Source organism: Chiloscyllium punctatum, chromosome 41 (genome assembly GCF_047496795.1).
Source record: "Chiloscyllium punctatum isolate Juve2018m chromosome 41, sChiPun1.3, whole genome shotgun sequence".
Lineage (NCBI taxonomy): Eukaryota > Metazoa > Chordata > Chondrichthyes > Orectolobiformes > Hemiscylliidae > Chiloscyllium > Chiloscyllium punctatum.
This window is the reverse complement of record NC_092779.1, coordinates 2,072,620-2,095,480: the sequence shown is the minus strand read 5'-3', so window position 1 is coordinate 2,095,480 and position 22,861 is coordinate 2,072,620. Positions and strand designations below refer to the sequence as shown.

Here is a 22,861-nt window from a genome sequence, read left to right as displayed (position 1 = left end):
ATACTACATCCACTGGATTTCCCTTGTCCATCTTCAGAGTTACGTCCTCAAAAAATTCCAGAAGATCAGTCAAGCATTTCCCCTTCATAAATCTATGCTGACTCTGACCTATCCTGTTATTGCTATTCAGATTTGTCGTAATTTCATCCTTTATAATTGACTCCAGCAATTTTCCCACCGCTGAGGTCAGACTAACTGGTCTATAATTCCCTGTTTTCTCTCTCCCTCCTTTCTTAAAAAGTGGGACAACATTAGCCACCCTCCAATCTGCAGGAACTGATCCTGAATCTATAGAACATTGGAAAATGATCACCAATGCATCCACGATTTCTAGAGCCACCTCCTTCAATACTCTGGGATGCAGACCATCAGGCCCCGGGGACTTATCAGCCTTCAGACAGTCTCTCTAACACCATTTCCTGCCTAATATAAATTCCCTTCAGTTCAGGTCCTTCAGCCACTATTACACCTGGGAGATTGCTCAAGTCTTCCCAGTGAAGACAGATCTAAAGTACCAATTCAACTCTTCTACCATTTCTTTGTTCCCCGTAATAAATTCACTCGTTTCTGTCTTCAAGGGCCCAATTTTAGTCTTAACCATTTTTTTTCTTTTCACATACCTAAAAAAGCCTTTACTATCCTCCTTTATATTTTTCGCCAGTTTACCTTCATACCTTATTTTTTCTTTGTGTATTTCTGTTTTAGTTATCCTCTGTTGTCCTTTAAAAGCTTTCCAGACCTCCGATTTCTCACCCATCTTTCCTATGTTATACCTTTTCCCTTTTGTGTTTATATGGTCCTTAACTTCCCTCATCAGCTACGACCACCCCTGCCTCCCCTTAGGATCTTTCTTCCTTTTTGGAATGAACTGATCCTGCATCTTCTGCATTATACCCATTAAAACCTGCCATTGTTGTTCCACTGCCATCCCTGCTCGGGTATTGCACTATTGAACTTTGGCCAGCTCCTCCCTCATAGATCCACAGTTCCCCTTATTCAACTGAAATATTGTCACTTCCAATTCTACCCTCTCCCTTTCAAACTGCAGATTAAAGCTTATTGTATTGTGGTCACTACCTCCTAATGGCTCATGATTTGGAGATGCTGATGTTGGACTGGGGTGTACAAAATCAAAAATCACACAACACCAGGTTATAGTCCAACAGGTTTAATTGGAAGCACACTAGCTTTCGGAGCGACGCTCCTTCATCACCTGAAAGCTAGTGCTTCCAATTAAACCTGTTGGACTATAACCTGGTGTTGTGTGATTTTTAACATCCTAATGGCTCCTTTACTTCGAGGTCTCTGATCAAATCCGGTTTGTTGCACAACACCAGATCCAGAATTGCTTTCTCCCTAGTAGGCTCCAGCACAAGCTGTTCTAAGAATCCATCTTGGAGGACCTCCACAAACTCCCTTTCTTGGGGTCCAGTACTATCCTGATTCTCCCAGTCTACCTGCATGTTGTCTAGCTTTAAGCTTTTCACTAATTTAGTATTTTGGTTGTCAAGGTGGACAGGAAAGTGGAGTTGAGCTCAAACTCTTACTGAAAGGCAGAGCAGGCTGGATGGGCCAAAAGACCGAACCCTGCTCCCAGTTTGTCCGTTGAATGTTGGTATGTCGTAGCATTGCTGACCTAACCAGTGACACCCACATTATATCACCAAATAAAAAAAGCCTGATTACCAAATAATGTTCAATAATTGTAAATTTTAGTTTATTACAATAAAAGCCTTAAAGTGCGAAATTGTCAGCTGATCCATTCTGTCAATTGTTGAGAAACTCTTATCTGTTTTTAGATATGTTTTTGGTCACAAAAGGAGTCAGAACAACTCACTGGTTTCCATGTTTACATCAGGGAACACAAAGATGCCTAAATGTCCAGCTGTGGTGAGGAAGGCTCAGGATCTGGCTCCCACAGTCTCATTTGGAGGTTTGACACCTGCATTTTCCAGGGATCAGGAAATGGGCAGCAAAAGGGGGAAGGGGTGATTGCTCAATTTGTAGGTGCCTTCATTAGCACTCCTTTCTAGGCAATGGAGCAGGAATGCTTCCCACAGATCAATTCCTGCCACTGATTGTGCACTTTTTTCCATTCTAATCACTATCTCATCCCAACCACACCCCTCACCCCCTCCCCATCCTGACCCCTCTCTTCCCTCCTGAATTCTGGGATCTGTCTCCAAGGATTCGTGATAGATACAGGAAGATGTCAGAGGTAGTTTCTTTACTCAGAGAGTAGTAAAGGTATGGATTGCTTTGCCTGCAACAGTAGTAGATTCGTCAACTTTAAGTACATTTAAGTTGTCATTGGACAGGTATGTGGACGTACATGGAATAGTGTAGGTTAGATGGGCTTCAGATTGGTATGACAGGTCGGCGCAACATCAAGAGCTGAAGGGCCTGTACTGCGCTGTAATGTTCTATGATCCATAACTATAGACTGCTGACATTGTTTTTTATCCACCAGCAGTCCATTTGTTTGACTGGTGGGAAATGGAGTTGAAATATATAGGTGAAGCTAACCACAATAAATTCAGCAAGATTTCCATGTCCTCAGGCTGTTGCTTCACTTGGTCACTTTTCCTAACTCTCCAGAAATATTGGGGTAAATTGCTTCATCACCCATTCTCCATCTGTCTTCTTCTGCCATGTCTTCCTTCATTAGAATACACATTACAAATATACCCAACATCCAGCAAGCAAAATGACAGAGTCACAAGATAACAATCAGGAGGTGGAACCCTTCGTCTACAGTCAGGGCCTAATGAAGCTAATTACAGCATCCAGAATGACAAATGTTGGTACAGTAGGATAATGATTATTCTCTCGACATCCAGAGGATTAGCATCCAGATGAAGCACTGCTTCACCTGCACTCAATCTAGTCTGCTTTACACTGGAGAGATGAAACACAGACCGAGTGACCGTTTTACAGAGCACCTATGTTTATCTGTAAAAATGACCCCAAGTATTTTGTTGCCCGGCACATTGACACTTCACCGTGTTCCCATGCCAACACTTCTTTCTCAAGTTTGCTGCAGTGCTCCAGCAAGGCTCAATGCAAGCTGGAGGAACAACACTTCATTTTCTGCTAAGGTACCTTACATTCTTCAGGGCTCAGCATTGGAGTTTAATAATTTCAGTGCAGGAACATCTCCTTCCTTGTGAATTACCCAGCCTCACAACCCCAGGTCTTGGTATGAAATGGGTTGCTCTCAGCACACCAAACCCATCATCACCATCTAGCTTCTATTTTTCCTTGGCTTATTAGCAACATTTTCTTCATCTGCTAACCTTTTTCTTCTCTCTATCTGGGCTATGTCCATATCAAACTATTAACTCCTTTTGCCACCAACTCCTATCATCAGTAGAAATGCCACATTTTCCTAGTTGCTTCTTGTTCTGAAAAAGGTCACTGGACTCAAAATGTTAACATTGTTTTCTTTCCCCAGATGATGCTAGACCGACCAAGTTCCTCCAGCAATTTCTGTTTTTGTCTTAAGTCATCCAGAGCCAGCATTAATGATCTTGATACAAAAAGCACCATCACAGCTGCTGGAGAATATAAAGTCAACTACTTAATTAAATCTGGCGTAAAAAAGCATATCAGCAATGGCAGCCATAAAATTAGAAGGCTGTTATAAAAATCCATTTGGTTCACTAATGTCCTTTAGGAAGGAAATCTGCCATCCTTACCTGGTCTGACCTAAGTGTGACTCCAGACCCACAGAAATATGGTTAACTCTTAACTGAACATAGAACATAGAACATTACAGCGCAGTACAAGCCCTTCGGCCCTCGTAGTACAAGCCCTTTTGCCGATCTGTTATACCAATCTGAAGCCCATCCCACCTACACTATTCCATGTACATCCATATGCTTGTCCAATGATCACTTAAGTGTAATTAAAGTTGGCGAATCTTCTACCGTTGCAGGCAAAGCATTCCATACGCTTACTACTCTCTGAGTAAAGAAACTACCTCTGACATCTGTCCTATATCTATCACCCCTCAATTTAAAGCTATGCCCCCTCGTGCTCGCCGTCACCATATTGGAAAAAAGCTCTCCCTGTCCACCCTATCTAGCCCTCTGATTATCTTATATGTCTCTATTAAGTCACCTCTCAAACTTCTTGAGAACAGCCTCAAGTCCCTCAGCCTTTCCTCGTAAGACCTTCCCTCCATACCAGGCAACATCCTGGTAAATCTCCTCTGCACCCTTTCCAAAGCTTCCACATCCTTCTCATGATGCAGTGACCAGAACTGTACATAATACTCCAAGTGCGGCCGCAACAGAGTTTCTACAGCTGCAACATAACCTCATGGTTCCGGAACTCAATCCCTCTATTAATAAAGGCCAAAACACTGTATGCCTTCTTAACAACCCTGTCAACCTGGGCGGCAACTTTCAACGATCTGTGTACGTGGACACCGAGATCTCTCTGCTCATCTACACTACCAAGAATCTTACCATTAGCCCAGTACTTTGCATTCTGGTTACTCCGACCAAAGTGAATCACCTCACACTTGTCCGCATTAAACTCCATTTGCCACCTCTCAGTCCAGCTCTGCAGCTTATCTATGTCTCTCTGTAACCTATAATATCCTTTGTCACTATCCACAACTCCACCGACCTTACTAACCCACCCTTCTACGCCCTCATCCAGGTCGTTTATAAAAATGACGAACAGCAGTGGACCCAACACTGACCCTTGCGGTACACCACTAGTAACTCCAGGATGAACATTTACCATCAACCACCACCCTCTGTCATCTTTCAGCAAGCCAATTACTGATACAAACTGCTATATCTCCCACAATCCCATTCCTCCGCATTTTGTACAATAGCCTACTGTGGGGAACCTTATCGAACTCCGCATTTTGTACAATAGCCTACTGTGGGGAACCTTATCGAACTCCGCATTTTGTACAATAGCCTACTGTGGGGAACCTTATTGAATGCTGAGGAGGACACTCAGTTGATAGAAATCAAATAAATGGGGATGTTTGCAGCAAAACCAACATCATCTTCATATCTTATGTCTTGTGTGAATGGATAGAAATCGTTTCAGGAATGAGATGACAGGTCTGATTTTTTAGCTGAGCTGCCTAAGGCAATGTGGCCACAGAACTGAAAGGATTACCAAATAATGTTTAACCTCAAAAGGAAAAAGAACTAAATAACCAATTAGAGAGGTAAATGCTTATGAGAGATCATATTTCACATCATATAGAACATAGAACAGTACAGGCCCCTCAGTCCACGATGTTGTACCGAGGATCAATCCTAATTGAAAATAAAATAACCTAACCTATGTCCCCCTCAATTCACTGCTGCCCATGTGCAGTCACTTAAATGTCCCTAATGATTCTGCTTCCACCACCACCGCTGGCATCATATTCCTTCTGCTCACAACTCTCTGCGTAAAGAACATACCTCTGACATCTCCTCTATACCTTCCTCGTAACACCTTAAAACTATAACCCCTTGTGGCAGTTAATTCTGCCCTGGGGAAGAGTCTCTGGCTATTGACTCTATCCATGCCTCTCATTACATACCTCGATCAGGTCATCTCTCTTCCTCCTCCTCTCCAGACAGAAAACTCTAAGCTCAGTCAACCTCCCTGCATAAGACAAGCCCTCCAGTCCAGGCAGCATCCTGGTAAACATTCTTTGCATCCTCTCCAAAGTCTCCGTAACTTTCATATACAAGGGCGACCAGAACTGGACATGATATTCCAAGTTTGATCTCACCGGGATTTTGTAGAGCTGCAGCAAAACCTCGCGGCTCTTCAATTCAGTCTCCCTGTTCATGAAAGCCAAAACACCATATGCTCTCTTAATAACCCTATCCACTTGGGTGGCAACTTTGAGAGGTCTATGCACTTGATCAGCAAGATCCCTCTGTTCCCCACACTGCCAAGAATACTGTCTTTAACGCTATATTCAGCATTTGGGTTCGAGCTTCTAAAATGCAACACTTCGCATTAATCCAGGTTTAACTCCATCTGCCATTTCTCAGCCCAGCTCTGCATTCTGTCTATGTCACGCTGCAGCCTGCAATAGCCCTTGATACTATCAATGGCACCTGAAACTTTTGTGCCATCAGCAAACTTACTAACCCACCTCTCAGCCTTCTTATCCAAGTCATTTATAAAAACTACAAAGAGCAGAGGCCCCAGAACAGAGCCCTGCGGGACGCCACTCACCACTAACCTCCAGGCAGAATACTTTCCATCTACAACCACTCTCTGTCTTCTGTCAGTCAATCAATTCTCAATCCAGACTGTAAATCTCCCTGTATCCCATACCTTCTGACTTTATGAATGAGCCTATCATGGGGAACCTTATCAAATGCCTTGCTGAAGTCCATGTACCACCACATCCTCTGCTCGACATTCGTCAACCTGTCTCGTCACCTCCTCAAAGGCCTTAATAAGATTTGTGAGGCATGATCTGCTCCTCACAAAGCCATGCTGACTGCCTTTAATCATGCTATGCTTTTCCAAATAGTCATAAATCCTATCCCTTAGAATTCTTTTCAAAATCTTGCTGACCACAGATGTAAGACTGAATGGCCTCTAATTGCCAAGGATTTCCCTATTGCCCTCCTTGAAAAAAGGAACAACATTCACCTCCCTCCAATCCTCCGGTAGGACTCCCGTGGAGATTAAGGAAGCAAAGATCTTCACCAGCGGCTTAGCAACCTTCCACTTCCCAGAGCAACCTCGGATAAATCTGGTCGGGTCCTGGGGACTTATCAATCCTAATATTTGCCAAACTTTCCTGCACATCAACTTCCCCAATCTCGAACTGTTCAAGACTGCATCCCAGCTCCTCAAAGTTCTCATTCACAACAAGGTCCCTTTCCTTAGTGAAAACCAAAGCAAAAACCTCATTTAGGGCTCCCCCTATCTGCTCAGATTCCACGCACAAGTTCCCTATGCTATCCCTGACCAGCCCTACATTCACCCTGATTATTCTCTTATTCCTCACGTATGAGTAAGACGCCTTTGGGTTCTCCCTAATTCTTGCTGCCAAGCTTTTGTTGTGGCCCTTCCTGGCTCTAACCTGAGTCCATTTTTGAGCTCCTTTCTAGCAAGCCTGTAATCCTCTAAAGCTGTGTCAGATCCTTGCTTCTTCCACCTTATGTAAGCTGCCTTCTTCCTTTTGACGAGAAGCTCCTCTGTTCTCGTCATCCAAGGTTCCTTAACCTTACCCCTTCTTACCTGTCCCAGAGGAACAAATTCCTGCATCACTCACAACAACTGCTCCTTAAACAGTCTCCACATGTCTGCTGTGCCCTTTCTGTAGAACAATTGCTCCCAGTCTGTACTTCCCAACTCCTGTCTGATAGCATCATAATTTCCTTTTCCTCAATTAAAAATCTTCCCATGGTAACCATGCCTTTCCCCCTCCATGGCAATGGCAAATGTGAGGCAGTTGTGATCACTGTCACCAAAGTGCTCTCCCACTGCGAGATCTGACACCTGTCCTGGCTCATTGCCGAGCACCAAATCTGAAATGGCCTCTCCCCTCATCGGTCTGTCTACATGTTGAGTAACGAAACCCTCCTGAACACACCTGACAAAAACGGCCCCATCCAAACCATCTGCACTAAGGAGGTTCCAATCAATATTGGGAAAGTTGAAGTCACCCGTAACAACAATCCTGCTACATCTACATTTTTCCAGAATCTGCTTGCCTGAGTTCTTCAAACTCTCTGTTGCTATTAGGTGGTCTGTAGAAAACCCCCAATGAGATGGTTGTTCCCTTGCTGTTCCTAACTTCCACCCATACTGACTCAGTAGACAAACCTTCCTCAACAACCTTCGTTTCTGTAACTATGATACACTCTCTGATTAGCAATGCTACACCCCCTCCTCTTTTTCCACCTTCCCTGTTCTTTTTAAATGTTCTAAACTGAGGAACATCTGGCAACCATTCCTGCCCCTGTGAAACCCATGTTTCTGTTATGGCCACTACATCATAGCCCCAATTACCGATCCATGCTCTAAGTTCATCACCCTTATTTCTGACACTCCTTGCATTAAAGCAGACATGCTTTAACCAATCCTTTTGTTCCATCACATGAAAAACCTCCCCGATAGATTCACTACATCTTGCGATTGCACGATCTACAACTGGCACACCGCCCCACCCCCTCAGGTGTGTAGCTCTGCTTCCCACCCCCTGCCAAACTAGTTTAAACCCTCCCGAACAACTCAAGCAAATATACAGGTAGTGCTGGGATAACACATGTTTCGGCAGCGCAATTTCACTATAACATTGCGTATGCCAAAACCTCCGCACTGTTCCGCCAATGCGTTGGTTTCGGTACTGGTCTTTGTATCAGTCTGCACATATGCTGTGTCAGGTGCTGACATAGCAGCTTTCTATGAGAGGTGATGTAAAGAGCTGCTGTCTTACATTTTTTAAATATACTGTGTTAAATTTACTTTTGTTTGATTATTAAATATAATTTCAACCTTCATTCAGGCTGTATTATACTTTGCATTAGACTTCTGGATGATTTTTGAGCAATTGCGAGTGATTATTTTGCTAGTCTGCCCCTCACCCCACTTTTCCCATAGGCCCCGTTATTTCTATTCAGCCATTTTCTATTCAGCAAGTTTTCACTGGAACGCAAGCATGGTGTTGTAGGCGAACTACCTGTACACATTGCAGATTTTCTGAAAAATTCTTCAGCTATAAAGAGAGACTAGATAGACTGAGCTTGTCTTCCATAGAACAGAGAAGGCTGAGGGGGATTTTATTGAGATGTACAAAATTGTGAGGGGCATAGTCAAGGTGGATAGGGAGAAATAAATCAATGAACTGTGGATGTCGGAGATCTGAAATGTAAGCAGAAGTTGCTGGAGAAAATCAACAGGTCTAGGAGCATCTGTGAGAAGAAAGCAGAGTTAAGATCTCAAGTATGGTGACTCGTCATCAGGTAAGCAGAAACCTTCCTCTCTGGACCACTCAAGTTGATGCAACGGTCAAGAAGGCACAACAATGGTTCTTCTTCCTCAGGACACTAAACAAATGTGGTATTTCCATAAGGACTCTCACCAATTTATATATATGCACGATAGACAGCATTCTATCCGGATGCATCACCACTTGGTATGGCAACTGCTCTGCCCAGAACCATAAGAAACGAAAGAAAGTTGTGAACCCTGCCCAGTTCATCACACAAGCCAGCCCTCCACATATTCTCTAGCTATCACCCTTGTTAACAGCTAACCTGAGAATGCAACTTTTTAAAAAAAGGTTTTGTGATTCACACATGAAAGAAGTGAAACTATTACGGTATTCTAACAAATGAAAGGCTTAACAGCCAATCAATTTTTCAATGTATAATTTCAGTTACATCACACTGTACATTTTTGCTATAAATTGTTTTAGGATTGAGCCCTCCACTATCACCTGATGAAGGTGCGTCGCTCCGAAAGCTAGTGTGCTTCCAATTAAACCTTTTGGACTATAACCTGGTGTTGTGTGATTTTTAACTTTGCTTTTTGTGTACCTTCTTTGCAGCCATAACTTGGATTCCTTGCTCTGTTCATTCTCCCTATGATCTTTGCATGTTATGATCTGCCTGTACCGCACATGAAACTAAACTTTAATAAATCAAATCAAATCAAATTAATACAGGGGTTAATAAGCAGGGGACACAGTTTTAAGGTAAGGGGCAGTAAGTTTAGAGGGGATTTGAGGAAAAAGGTTTTACCCAGAGGATTGTAACTCACTGCGTAAAAAGGTGGTAGAGGCAAGAATCCTCAGACATTTAAGAAATATTTAGATGAACAGATGAAACACCATAGCATACAAGACTTCAGGCCAAGTGCTGGGAAATGGGATTAAAATAAATAGATGTTTGGATATGGTGGGCGAAGATCCTTGTCCTCTGCTGTAAAAGTCCATGACTCTTAACTGGAAACCAAACACTGATTAATGTTCTACAATTCTTTGATCCAGTGTAGTAAAATGACATCCCAACTGAACAGAATACACTTCATACAACTCATGTATTGGTCAGGTAGCACAGATGGTTCAGTATTAGTGTTAATAATGCCAAGGGTGTGGGTGCAATCTCCATACTGACCTGGTGTGTAGTCATGATTTGATAGTTGTGGATTTGCACATGTTATGAATGTGTTTGCCATTTCTTTAGGATAAACATATGATGAAAATGGAATAGTGTGGGTTAGATGGGCTTCAGATTGGTTTCACAGGTCGGAGCAACATCGAGGGCCAAAGGGCCTGTACTGAGCTGTAATGTTCTATATTCAACAAAGTTGTTACTTTCAGCCCAATTGTACCAGTTTACACTTCACTGATGACATTTCACAGTTCTTCTAACAGTGAAAATATCGCTTTCATATTTCCTACTTAGATCCTTTGCTGGAAGATCTTCAATGTCCTGTTTGTCAACAGGAATTGTAAAAGGATCTCGGGGAAGTCTGTATTTTAGATAAGCATTTTTTGAAGGTATGCCTGAGCCTGAATTACCCCATTAATTATTTAATTTAATTTAAAATACTTACCTATTTTCTTCCTTATTTTGGAATTACAAATTTTACTTCCATGTTCCAGCTGAAAAACGAAATATATCGAAAGATAAAAGTCAGCAAAAAGACAGGTCACTAATATTAAAAAATGGGAATCTTATAGGTGCCAAAGACATATGAGCCATGACAGGATTTGTGGCAGAACCAGGTGAGAAGTCCAACAAGGCCCACCTTGACACCAGGAGCCTCCCAGTACCATATGCAGAGTGATGTGTTTCTCAGCAGGCAACAGGGTGTTGCAATTAAGGGGGTTATTACCTTTACATGACTTATTAATGACCAATTCATCTCATTAATGTTTAGATAAAAATTATTAACATGGAAGCCAGAGCAGGGACTTGGTGCTTTTAGATTGTGGTTGGCTGCCTGGAGCTTCCATGGTGTCATTATCAAACAGTATCTCAGGACACAGTGCACAGACAGCATCTGCATGGGCACAAGCATTTGACATGTGCTTTTTCCAGATGACCAACACAAAGCCACTCAGATTGACATGCAGGGGACGCTGGAAGTACAGACTTGAATTTCTGGGCACATTGGCAACTAAATTGAAAGGCACTCACTTAATGCCTACCTGCATGCTCACAGCATCCACAATGTGCCATGCAATGCCACTTTGGCATTTGCACTTCAGCCAGAGCCAAAGACTCTCAGTACTGCCTTATTGAAATGATGTTTTGCACAGATACACTAACAGGCTGCATGTCATTAGGGATCTGTCTAAGGGGTTGGTGGGAATGAGGGTGGAGATGAGGATAAGGATGGGTGTGTGCTGTAGCCTTTATCAACGGCAAACTGAGATTCAATCTAACACCTGCAGCGTTTACCAATTGCCTGTGCAGCAAACACCCTGCCTATTTAATCAACCAAACAGCCATGTTGGAGAGTGCCTGGGGGTGAGTCCTTAGTCCAGGCAAGTGGAAGGTGGCTACTGTCTGTTAGGGGTGTTTTGGTATCATCCAGCAGGGACACAATCCAGGGGCTTGGCCGTGGTCAATCATCAGATTAGATTAGATTAGATTACTAACAGTGTGGAAACAGGCCCTTCGGCCCAACAAGTCCACGCCGCCCCGCCGAAGCGCAACCCACCCATACCCTTACATCTACCCCTTACCTAACACTACGGGCAATTTAGCACGGCCAATTCACCTGCCCTGCACATCTTTGGAGTGTGGGAGGAAACCGGAGCACCCGGAGGAAACCCAGCTCGGTTTCCTCAGCTCGGGACACTCACAATCAGGGATCTGTCCGGGTACAATCTGGGAATGGGCAATAGTCAGTCCTGTGGCACCCGCAGCAGCAGTCAAAGGAATTGTGTATCATCAGCTGGGGAGCTGTAAAGACAGTGGTCATGAATCTGGTCAGTTACATCCAAGGGCTGCTCATCAAAGTCAGTCAGGGTCTAGAGAGAACACATTCCTGGGGGTTTATCTGTTGATGTTAAGAAGGGTGCATGCAGCTTGAAGGGATAACTGGATGACCACCCTAAAAGGGGTCGGAATGTCAAGGCTTGAGGACAGGGAGGGGATGGGAAAAGGCAGAAGGTTTTGTGGAAGTGGGAATAAGGACAAGAATGGGGCGGCATAGTGGCTCAGTGGTTAGCACTGCTGCCTCAGTGCTAGGGATCCGGGTTTGATTCCAGCCTTGGGTGACGGTCTGTGTGGAGTTTGTACATTCTCCCCATGTCTGCGTCGGTTTCCTTCAGGTACTCTGGTTTCCTCCCACAATCCAAAGATGTGCAGGTTAGGTGAATTGGCCATGCTAAATTGCCCATGGTGTTAGGTGCATTAGTCAGGGGTAAATATGGGGTAAGGGAATTGGTCTGGGTGGGTTACTCTTCAGAGAGTCGGTGTGAACTTGTTGGGCCAACTGGCCTGTTCCCACACTGTAGGGATTCTGTGATTCTATGGTTGGATTCTATGATTGGGGAAAGTCAAAGTGAATGGGATTGTATGTGGTATGTCATCAGAGGGCATGGCAGAGTATGGGAAGATGGGTTAGTGACAATGACTACTCTCAATGGCCTCCACAGGAGTGTGCAGAAGAGTGGGGCCAACATTAAGGCCAAATGTTGGAGTTCAGGGAGCAGGGAAGACAGTTGGAGATGGATTTTGATGCAGTAGGTATTTACATGTAGATTTGAATGGAAATATACTGTCGGGTTAGGGTTGGGGTTAAAAGGGAACTTTAAAGATCCCAGTATTGTTGGTGTCCACTGCAAGCTGCATTCTCAACCATCACTTGACATTCTCTAGACATGAAATTCAACTAGAAAATATCTAGAGCAATGCCTGGAGTGGGTGAAGTAGTGTTGTGTTATGGGAAAAATCATGAGATCCATGTCTACTGGGCGCTAGGACAATGAAAGAGCAAATACATGAAAAATGGGAATTGCTGGAAAAGGTAAGCCCATCTGACAGCATTTTTGGGGAGAAATATTTTAGTCGAGTGACCCCTCCTCAGCATTCTGAGGAAGGGTCACTCAACCCGAAACGTTAACACTGATTTCACTCCACAAATGCTGTCAGACCTGCTGAGCTTATCCAACAATTTCTGTTTATGTTTCTAATTGACAGCATCCACAATTTGTTTGGTTTTTACATTAAAAATGGGCTTGCAAACACCAATGCCGTTTTATTTGTAAATGTTTCTTCACACACCTACAACACATGCAGTGTGAATGTGCTGATGTGTCAAGTATTGGTCAATAGCTGATTGAAACATCTGGTTGGTGCTGGATGTACAAACCTTGTCATCTTAGACACAGAATTGAGTGGCAATGACCCAAAAGGAGGTGACTGCTGGCCAAAGATGGGCTCCTTGTGCAACCTCTACAAGTCCAATGGGAGGTGATACATACATTGATAGTCTGTTCTGAATGCAGTGAAAAAGCTTCATGATTGATGCGGCCTGCAATAGGAAAGGGTTTGAAGTGCAGCCAAAACTCCTTTCTTAATGAAAAGTGTTTGTCACTCAACCAGCGTAGTACCTTTACCAAGTTGATCACTTCCTCAGGCTGATGGTGAATGAATGATAGAGATATGGGTCTCATAACCGTGTGCTACCTGTCTCACTATCTGGAAGAGTATATGTAGTCCTCATCTCCAAAGTATGTTACCACCAAGTGTTTTGACACCTAAGAATCTCTTCTGCTCCTTATGTGTGTTATTTCCAGCGAGTGTCCTGCACTCAGCTGCTGGTGAGACATTGTTTGCTACAACTGCCTTCCAAAGAAGATGAAGGGCTTATGCTCAAAACGCTGATGTTCCTGCTCCTCAGATGCTGCCTGACCGGCTGTGCTTTTCCAGCCCCACACTCTTCGATACAGGAGGAAAATAATTTTCTGGCCGTGACTCCATTTCCTGAGGTGATTGAGGCGTCTTGTTTACTGCAGGCTATGTATGCTGGAACGGGACTTGAGGATGGCTGGAGGGGAAAGCCATCCTCTCCTGGGGCTGTGAAGGTGTTAGTCACTTTGAACCTCTACACAACTGGTTGCTTCTAGGAAGTGACAGGTGGCTTGTGAGAAATCACTCAGTTGGGCACACAAATACAGCAGGGCAGTTACCAATGCCATCTGTGCAAAGTCACACCAGCTCACTACATTCCCCATGATGGGGTCAGTGCTGCAGCCCATGCAGTAGGATCTGGGAATGTCGCTGACTTCTCCCAGGTCATTAATGTTCAGGTGATCTGTGATCATGGTTAACAATCCCTGGAGGTGTGGGACCATCATCCTGCCAGCTCTCACAACTCCTCCAACCTGGAGCACTCTCATGTACCAGGTAATTATGAGGGTCCAGGGGTCTTACAAGATGATTCCTGGAATCAAGGACTGTGACCATGGCACATTCCTGACGAAGAGTTTATGCTCAAAACATTTACTCTCCTGCTCCTTGGATGCTGCCTGATCTGCTGTGCTTTTCCAGCACCACACTTTTTGACTCTGATCTCCAGCATCTACAGTCCTCACTTTTTCCATAGCTCATGATACAATTGCATACCTCACTGACCAATAAAGAGGTCAGATACAATCCTGCCCAGCCCTTCAATCAAGCATTCGACCATGGAGAAGCAGATGATGAGGCTGCTGAAGATATAGTTCCACTGTTTGGGACAATCTGGGATGAGGTGAGCAGTGAGATTGGAGCAGACAATGAGGCCACTGTGATATAACTGGACGAATGGGAACAGCCATTCAAGAAGGAGGATGGGGACATTGCGAAGGGGAAAGCTTTCATTGTCCATGACAGAGTTCGGCTGAGTCAGGCACTGCAAGACAGACAGGATGTGACTGACACCCAGTTCCTGTTTATTACAGCTGATTGCTGCAAACAACCCAAGACCGTGAAATAGCTGTTTATCATGATGCCAGTAGTTTGTTTGCATTGTGGAGGTGACTTGCAGCCTCTATTCATTTTGCTGTGCTCAGTTTTGCAACCTGTGAACTGGACTTGACAGTAAATAAAACATTATGTGTGGAACTATCCAATTGCTTGCCTAAGTGTGATATTTCCCAACTGGATAATGACAAGATGAGGGCCTACACTTGACATTGGGGACAGAAATGAGGTAACTCAAGATATATCCTGTCTAAACACCCTGACTAAGGACAGTTAAAGCATGTGGGCTGGTGATTAAACGGTGACTGGGTAAGAGAATGGGGTTGTATGTACGAGTGTCGGCTATGCCAGCTTTGTGCAATAAGCAACATGTCATTGTAACTGCTGGGCCATTTACATTACCTGTGTGGAGCAATGGCTGATGGCCCATTCTTGTCCAAATGCACAGCAGCCTTTCACAGATGGTATAGGTATAATGGATGCCAATCTTGCAGCAGATACCCACTGAGTAATGAATTGTTTTGGAAATGGCGCGTGGTAAAATGGGGGCAGAATTGGACGTGACAAATGCCATGGGGCAAGACAGGTAGTTAATGCAATGCATTTGGTAAAATATAGCAAAAAAATCCCATTTGGCCTCATGTCAAAAGCCCTCCAAAGACCTCAATGTAACTCTCAGCCAAAAAGACAGATGATTCAGCCCATAACTCGATTTCTCTCTCCAGAAATGCTACCAGACTGAACAGATTTATGTCCAAGTTGGGAGCTAGAGTACATTTTTACTCAGCCCTTTCAGTGTCCTTCTACACTCAGTAATGTTATGATTGATCTGAATTTAACCTCAGCTCCACACTCCCACCAATATTGACCATGCTTAATTGCCCTTGAGAAGATAGTGGTGAGTTGCCTTCTTGACCCATTATAATCCATGTATCGTAGGTTGACCCACAATGCCCTTAGAGAGGGAATTCCAGGACTTTGAGCCAGTCATATTGAAGGAATTATGATATATTTCCAAGTCAGGATGAAGAGTAAATTATTTCCACATATGGAGTCAGCTATTACGAGGGGGCATAGCTTTAACTTAAGGGGTGGTAGATATAGGACAGATATTAGGGGTTGATTCTTTACTCAGCGAGTCGTGAGTTCATGGAATGCCCTGCCAGTAGCAGTGGTGGACTCTCCCTCTTTATGGGCATTTAAACGGGCATTGGATAGGCAAATGGAGGATAGTGGGCTAGTGTAGGTTAGGTGGGCTTGGATCGGCGCAACATCGAGGGCCGAAGGGCCTGTACTGCGCTGTATTTTTCTATGTTCTATGTTCTAATCCCTAGTAACCTTTCATGCCCCTTTTTTAATCAAGAATCTTCCACCTCCTTCGTTAAAAATTTCAAAAACTTTTCCTTCACCTCTTTTTCAAGGGGGGAGTATTCCAAACGCTGAAGACTTTTGGAGAGAGAAAAAAAACTCCACATTTCTGTCTTAAATGAGCAACCCTTGGTTTTAAATAATGTTCCCCAATCTGGATTCATTCACAAGAGAAAACTTCACACACAACTTGTTACATTTCCCTGGAATCTTCTGTGTTTCAATCAAGTTGCCTCTTATTCTTCTCAACTTTCAATGGATACAAGTCCAGCTTGTCAAATCTTTCCTCATAATATAATTCCCCAGGCAAGGTATTAGTCTGGTAAACCTAGTTTGAATTGTTTTGAAATAATTTACATTCTTCCTTAAATAGGGAAACTAATACCCTAGATGTTGTCTCCCCAATGCCTTACCAAAGTAAAGCACACCTCTCTACTTTTACATTTAATTCCCATTATGATAAATGATAGTATTCTTAAGCTTTCCGATTCACTTGCTGTACATGCATAATAAACTCCCAAGATTCACTCATTAGGACACCCAGGTTCCTCTGCATGTCAGATTTCTGCAATCTCTCATAGATCATAGAATCCCTACAGGATGGAAGCAGGCTCTTTGACCCAGCAAGTCCACACTGACCATTGAAGAGTATCCCACCCAGACCCATTCCCCTATTATTCTACATGAACCCCTGACTAATGCATCTAATCTACACATCCCTGAACATGATGGACAATTTAGCATGGCCTATCCACCCTAACCTGCACATCTTTGGATTGTGGGAGCAAACCGGAGCACCCAGAGGAAACCCACACAGACACAGGGAAAATGTGCAGACTCCACACAGACAGTCACCTGAGGCTGGAATCAAACCCGGGTCCCTGGTGTGTGAGGCATCAGTGCTAGCCACTGAGCCACTGTGCTGCCTCTCACTACTTAGATAATAAGTTTCATTTTCCTTCTTGCCAAAATTGACAGTTTTGCATTCCTCTACATGTTAGGTTTGTTAGGTTTTGTCCACTCACCTAATCTATCAGTATTATTTTGTAGCATCCTTGTGTCTCACTCAGTATTTCAAGAATTTTCTGTTCTTTTTATATTTGAGACTTCACAAAACTGCCCTAAGGCGTTGAACCAATGAACACGGTCCAAATGATGAAATGTTAACTCAAAAAACAGCTGACTACCAAACTGTACCTTGTAGCTAAGATTCAAAAATGGTTTCAAAAACAAGAAATATTGAAAAAAAATTTTAAGTGTGTCAAAACATGACTATAAAAATGTTTACCACTATTACCAAACACCCATTGAAAAACAAACTATTAGGTTGGCTTTGATGTTAAAATAGAGGGCACCCATGCATTAAATATAGCAGTTGCCCAATTGTAGCTTTGCACCAATTATACACAATATGTTGTACATTACATGACTCAATGGATCTTGTGATGTGATACTGTCGGGATATACTGAACACATGGATTTTTCTGGAATCAGTGCATCTCAATTTTTCTGGATTTTTCCTCTGGCTCATATTATTCGAGAAATATTCAAAATCTACTAACACCACGAGTTTATCACAACATTGCCAAAAATGATATTTTTCCATTTGGCAGACTTACGATATTAACAAACATAAGACAACAACAATCACATCAAATTGATTTCTTAAAGACAGAGCTTAGAAGCCAACTGCTTACCCTGAGCACAATCAGATTTAGAAAATGCCACAATCTTTGGGATGTAGATGCGATTCCACCACAGGCAATGAGAGACGAGCAATTTCAAGATTTCTGTTAACAGGACTCCACGGAGAGCACCCCAGAGTCAAGCCTAGTGCAACCACAATCTTACACACAATCCTGCAACACTGCTTCAGCTCATGTGATTAATTACTAAAAGGAATTGTGTCAGCACCCACATCCTGCCACAGTTGCACACAGAATCTTTGCAGAAAGAAGCACCCAGCTGTCTATTTATATATGTGACGTTTGCCAACATCACACAGGGTGGAATTCATATCTAATCTGCTAAACATATGTAACGTTCAGATGTATGTTACCAAAGACTCTGCACATGTTGCAATAACAGAATATTTTAAACCAAAGTGACTGTCAAAACCAGTGGTATCTCCCTCTGCTCTGGCCCAGTGAGGTTGCATTGAAGCCTAACATATATTCAACTTCAACTTTAGCATGGTGATGGACCCAACAATTAAGTTTATTTTCAAACAACGCCTGAGCTGTTTTACCAAACTTCTTAGGAGAAACTTTTGGTGCAGCTCTCACCTGTCACCATTAATGGTGTTTTCACTTCTTCAGCACAGTAGGGTTTTACGTCAAGATAAACAGTATTAGAATAAAAATACTGGAATAGCCTTGCCCAGCATACTGCAGATTACGGAAGTACAAGAATTTTGCAAATGTCATTTCACATTATCAGCAAAGTAGAACTGAACACATCCTGTCAGTTATTTAAAATGTCTACCACAGGAAGGTGGCCATTCATAACCAGGCCATCTTTTATCGGTTCAGACAAAAGTCGTTAAAATGGTCCAATAATTTTAATGGAGCATTCAGAATCTTTATGACTTGGTAATAGTTGGTATTATGAAAGGTCCTTGCCAATTATCTCTACTTGGAAAAATATGCAAAGTAAATTGTGCAACCATTCAGAAGTAGCATTTAATTTGTGCATGTCTTCAGACAGTACAATGAAGAACTTGCATGATAGAAAATACACCTTGGGTCAGGCAGTAACCTCTGAATTGGGAACTTATTATTAAAATAACATTCCTGTACTATACTGAGGGAGTCCAATTATTAAACCAATGTTCTGTTAGCCTTTTAAATGTTCTATACCACTATTTGAAGAAGGCCAGTAATTGCTCTCAATATTTAAGTTAATTGTCAACAATACGATGAAAGGTAGATTATATTGTCTTCTATGTCATTGGCCTCTGCAGGTTTCTGTAAACAAATTTGCTTAATAACTAAAATCACTGTATTTGAAAATAATCCACTATAGGTGAAATGGTTTGAGACATCGCTAAAAGACACTCTTCCAATCACAAACAAAATAGAGAACTCTGCAGATGTCAGATGCAATCCATTGTATGTTACAGTAAAAATCATTATTAAGGAATTTAAACTAATACAGTCAATACACAAGCTGCAAACTTTCATTACACCATTAAATAATTCAAGGTTGTTGGAACAATATCACTCTAAAGAATTTATAATCCATACCCTCCTGAATATTGCAGGACTCCTCCTATCATATCGCTATATACTTTCTAACTGTTGAAATCATTTGTTTACTGCCATCACTTCAAAGTTTGAATGTTTGCCTTTTTGTACCATTCCCAGCTTTAACTTCTCTTCCCTCTCCAAACATCTTCAACATGTTGTCATGCCTGAAATTTCTGCCCATCTTTCCTAGAATACCATTTTTGGATCTTTTCAATCAGGTTTCTGGCCATGGCACAGTTCTTATAAATTACATAAATGCAGAATCTTCCCACTCTTTCAAGGTGGCTCTGGAGTTGAGGAAAAGCCTGGGATTTGTAAACTAAATGTATCAGGTTGGTTTGTACTCTTGCCTACTTACGCTTTTACCAGAAACAGATTCACAATAGTAAACAGTATCTGACAGTCACAAGAAGCCAATTAAGACCATTGAGATCATGGAGGTAAATGTGCAGTTGGTATGCCCAGCAGCTTGAGCTTCACAGGTAGTGTGGTAGTACAGGATGCAGGTAGTACAGGTGCTATTGCCATGATTTCTCTTGAGAATTGCTGCGACCAAGGGAGCTCAAACATCTTGAGGCACCTTCATCCTCAAGTCCATTTCATTACATTGGTCTCCCTTATATCCCAATCACTGATGTTTGCATCGCCAACATAATCACAGGAAATGTTGCCTCTTCAACCTGGTTTCTCTGTCGAATTGGATGCAATCTCAGGGACTAGTTCCTGTGACATTGTACCTGAAGTCCTGTCATGAGCATATCCAGGTTGATGAAAAATCCATACAACCAAGAGCAGGAGTAGGCTGTTCAGCCCATCAAGTCTGCTCTGCCACTCAATGAGATCGTGGCTAATCTGATAATCCTCAAATAAAAGCAAAATCTTGTGGATGTTGGAAATCTGAAATAAAAACAGAACAATTCTGCAGGTCTGTGTGGAGTGAGAAAAAAATTCAAATCTGAAATGGGTCTGAAGAAGTCATATTAGTCATATCAGATAATTCTTAACTCCGTTTTCTCCTTTATTGACTAAAGATCTGTCAGGCAACCTCAGCCTTTAATATACTTAGTAACCCAGTATCAACAGCTGTGGTCAAAAATTCTACAGATTTACCACCCTCTTGAGAGAAGAAATTTCCTTATCTCTGTATTAAATGAACAACCCCACATTGTGCCCTTTGGTCCAAGATTCTACCACAAGGGAAATCAACTTCTCTGCATTGTAACCTGTTAAACCCCTAAGAATCTTATGTTTCAACAAGGACACCTCATTATTCTAAACTCCAATAAGTACAAAGTCAAAAGGTGTGGCACTGGAAAAGCACAACAGGTCAGGCAGCATCCAAGGAGCAGGAGAGTCGATGTTTCAGGCATAGTATAAGCCCTAAACATTGATTCTCCTACTCCTCGGATGCTGCCTGACCTGCTATGCTTTTCCAATGCCACAATTTCTGGCTCTGATCTCTAGCATCTGCAGTCCTCACTTTCTCCAATAAGTTAAGGCCCAACCAACTCAACGTCTTCTCATAAGACAGTTCCTCCATACCCAGGATCAGCCTAGTGAACTTTCTCTTGACTACTTCCACAACTAGCATATTTTTCTTTGGATAAGGGGACCAAAACTACTCTCAGTATTTCAGTTGATGTACAGTTTTATGAAAACCTCCCTATTTTTATATTCCTTTTTTTAAATTAAAGTCAACAGTCCATTTGCCTTCTTTATTACCTACTGAATTTATACAGAAGGAGTCCCAAACACATCTGTTCTATAGCTTCCTGTGAGCTTTATCCATTTAAATAATATCTAGCTCCTTTATTCTTCATGTCAAAGTGTATAACTTCATATTTTCCCAATCATAGTCCATTCACCAAGATTTTGTCCATTTGCTTAACATAACCACATTCTTCTGCAGAATGTTTGCATTATCCTCACCACTTGCCTCCCACCTATTTATGTATCATCCACAAATTTGACTATATAGTCCATTCATGAGGGGAAAGTGAGGACTGCAAATGCTGGAGATCGGAGTCAAGAGTATAGTGCTGGAAAAGCACAGCAGGTAAGACAACATCTGATTCATCTGTTCCTTGGATGTTGCCTGATCGGCTGTGCTTTTCCAGCACCACACTGTCAACTACAGCAAATTTATTGTTCATCATTCAAGTTATTTAACTAAATAATAATAAATAATTGTGGCCCCAGCACTGAGCCCTGTAGCACTCAACTGGTTAGAGGTTGCCATACTGAAAATGACTTTCTTCATCACAACACTCTGTCTTCTATGAGTCAGCCAAATCTCTCTCATGATAAAGAACTACCCTGAGCACCACAAGCTCTTATTATATTAAGCAACTTAATATCCGGTACCTTATCAAATAATTTTTGGACATGAGAATGAACATTTATTCCATGACCAGGAACTGAACCTGGTCCATGGTGGGGAATGTGACAAATCCTAACCACAAGACCACAAACAATGATCCCACTTAGCTGTACAGCCACTTATGGGGTCTGCCACAGTACACACAGCCCAACTGGCACTGACTTCTGGTTCCAGAGCAGCAAGAACAATTAGAGGGAATGTAGACCTCTACCACCAAAGTTAGAACTCTGAAACTCAGAATAGTACGATCTAACTCTAAGTAACTCTGATAAAGGTCAACTATCTCTCTTTGTCCCTATCAAACTATCTGCAACTACTCACACTACTGACCATCTCTCTAAATTTCTCAAGCTTTCTTTCCCCCTTGAAAATGTTTTTATAAAGGTTATGTTGACTGCCCTAATATCCCCTAACGTGCTTTGCTGTTAGTGGCTGAATTTTACACCCTGTCACCATCAGCTTTGACAGTGAATGACTCACAAAAATCCCACTATCCTACCCAAACCAATCAGAAATGCTACAGAGTCAGGAGAATAGCTAGCTGGCTGCCTAATCTTGGAAATATTGTGACCCTTATTGCCCAGTAAAATGCATTTATCAGCTTCAGATGTCAATTAGTGCTTTACCAATTGAGGAAAGCTCTTCAGCATCAGCTGTGTGGATTGAAGTGGGGCAAGCTGGATATGGGGTGTGATCTCCTTTGTAGGGTGTGTTCTCTGGGCCCATCAGAGGTGCCCTCCTGCACCACCCAAGGTTATAATTTCATCTTTACCGCCCCCATTGGCCTCTCATTCCAGATTGCGACTTTGCACTCAAGCCTTGTCAGCCTGGTCCCAGCCAGTGACACTGTAGACTTTTCTCTGAGTCCAGGTTCTTTGCCAGGACTGTCAGTCAACTATGCTGTTCCTGATTAATGCTGCTGGGACCACAGAGCTACTGACCAT

General features: G+C 42.6%; 1 protein-coding gene across 3 annotated transcripts in view; it reads right to left on the bottom strand.

The window, feature by feature from the left end:
* LOC140464824 (uncharacterized) overlaps positions 1-22,861 on the bottom strand; it is a 98,811-nt gene that overhangs the window by 17,043 nt on the left and 58,907 nt on the right. The window contains exon 1 of one of the 3 annotated variants that reach the window (XM_072560293.1): positions 17,987-18,125. The exons of the other annotated variants lie outside the window; for them this stretch is intronic. The gene's annotated coding sequence lies outside the window, so the exon portion shown is untranslated. Of the gene's footprint in view, positions 1-17,986; positions 18,126-22,861 lie in introns of those variants that run through there. 3 annotated transcript variants of the gene reach the window in all.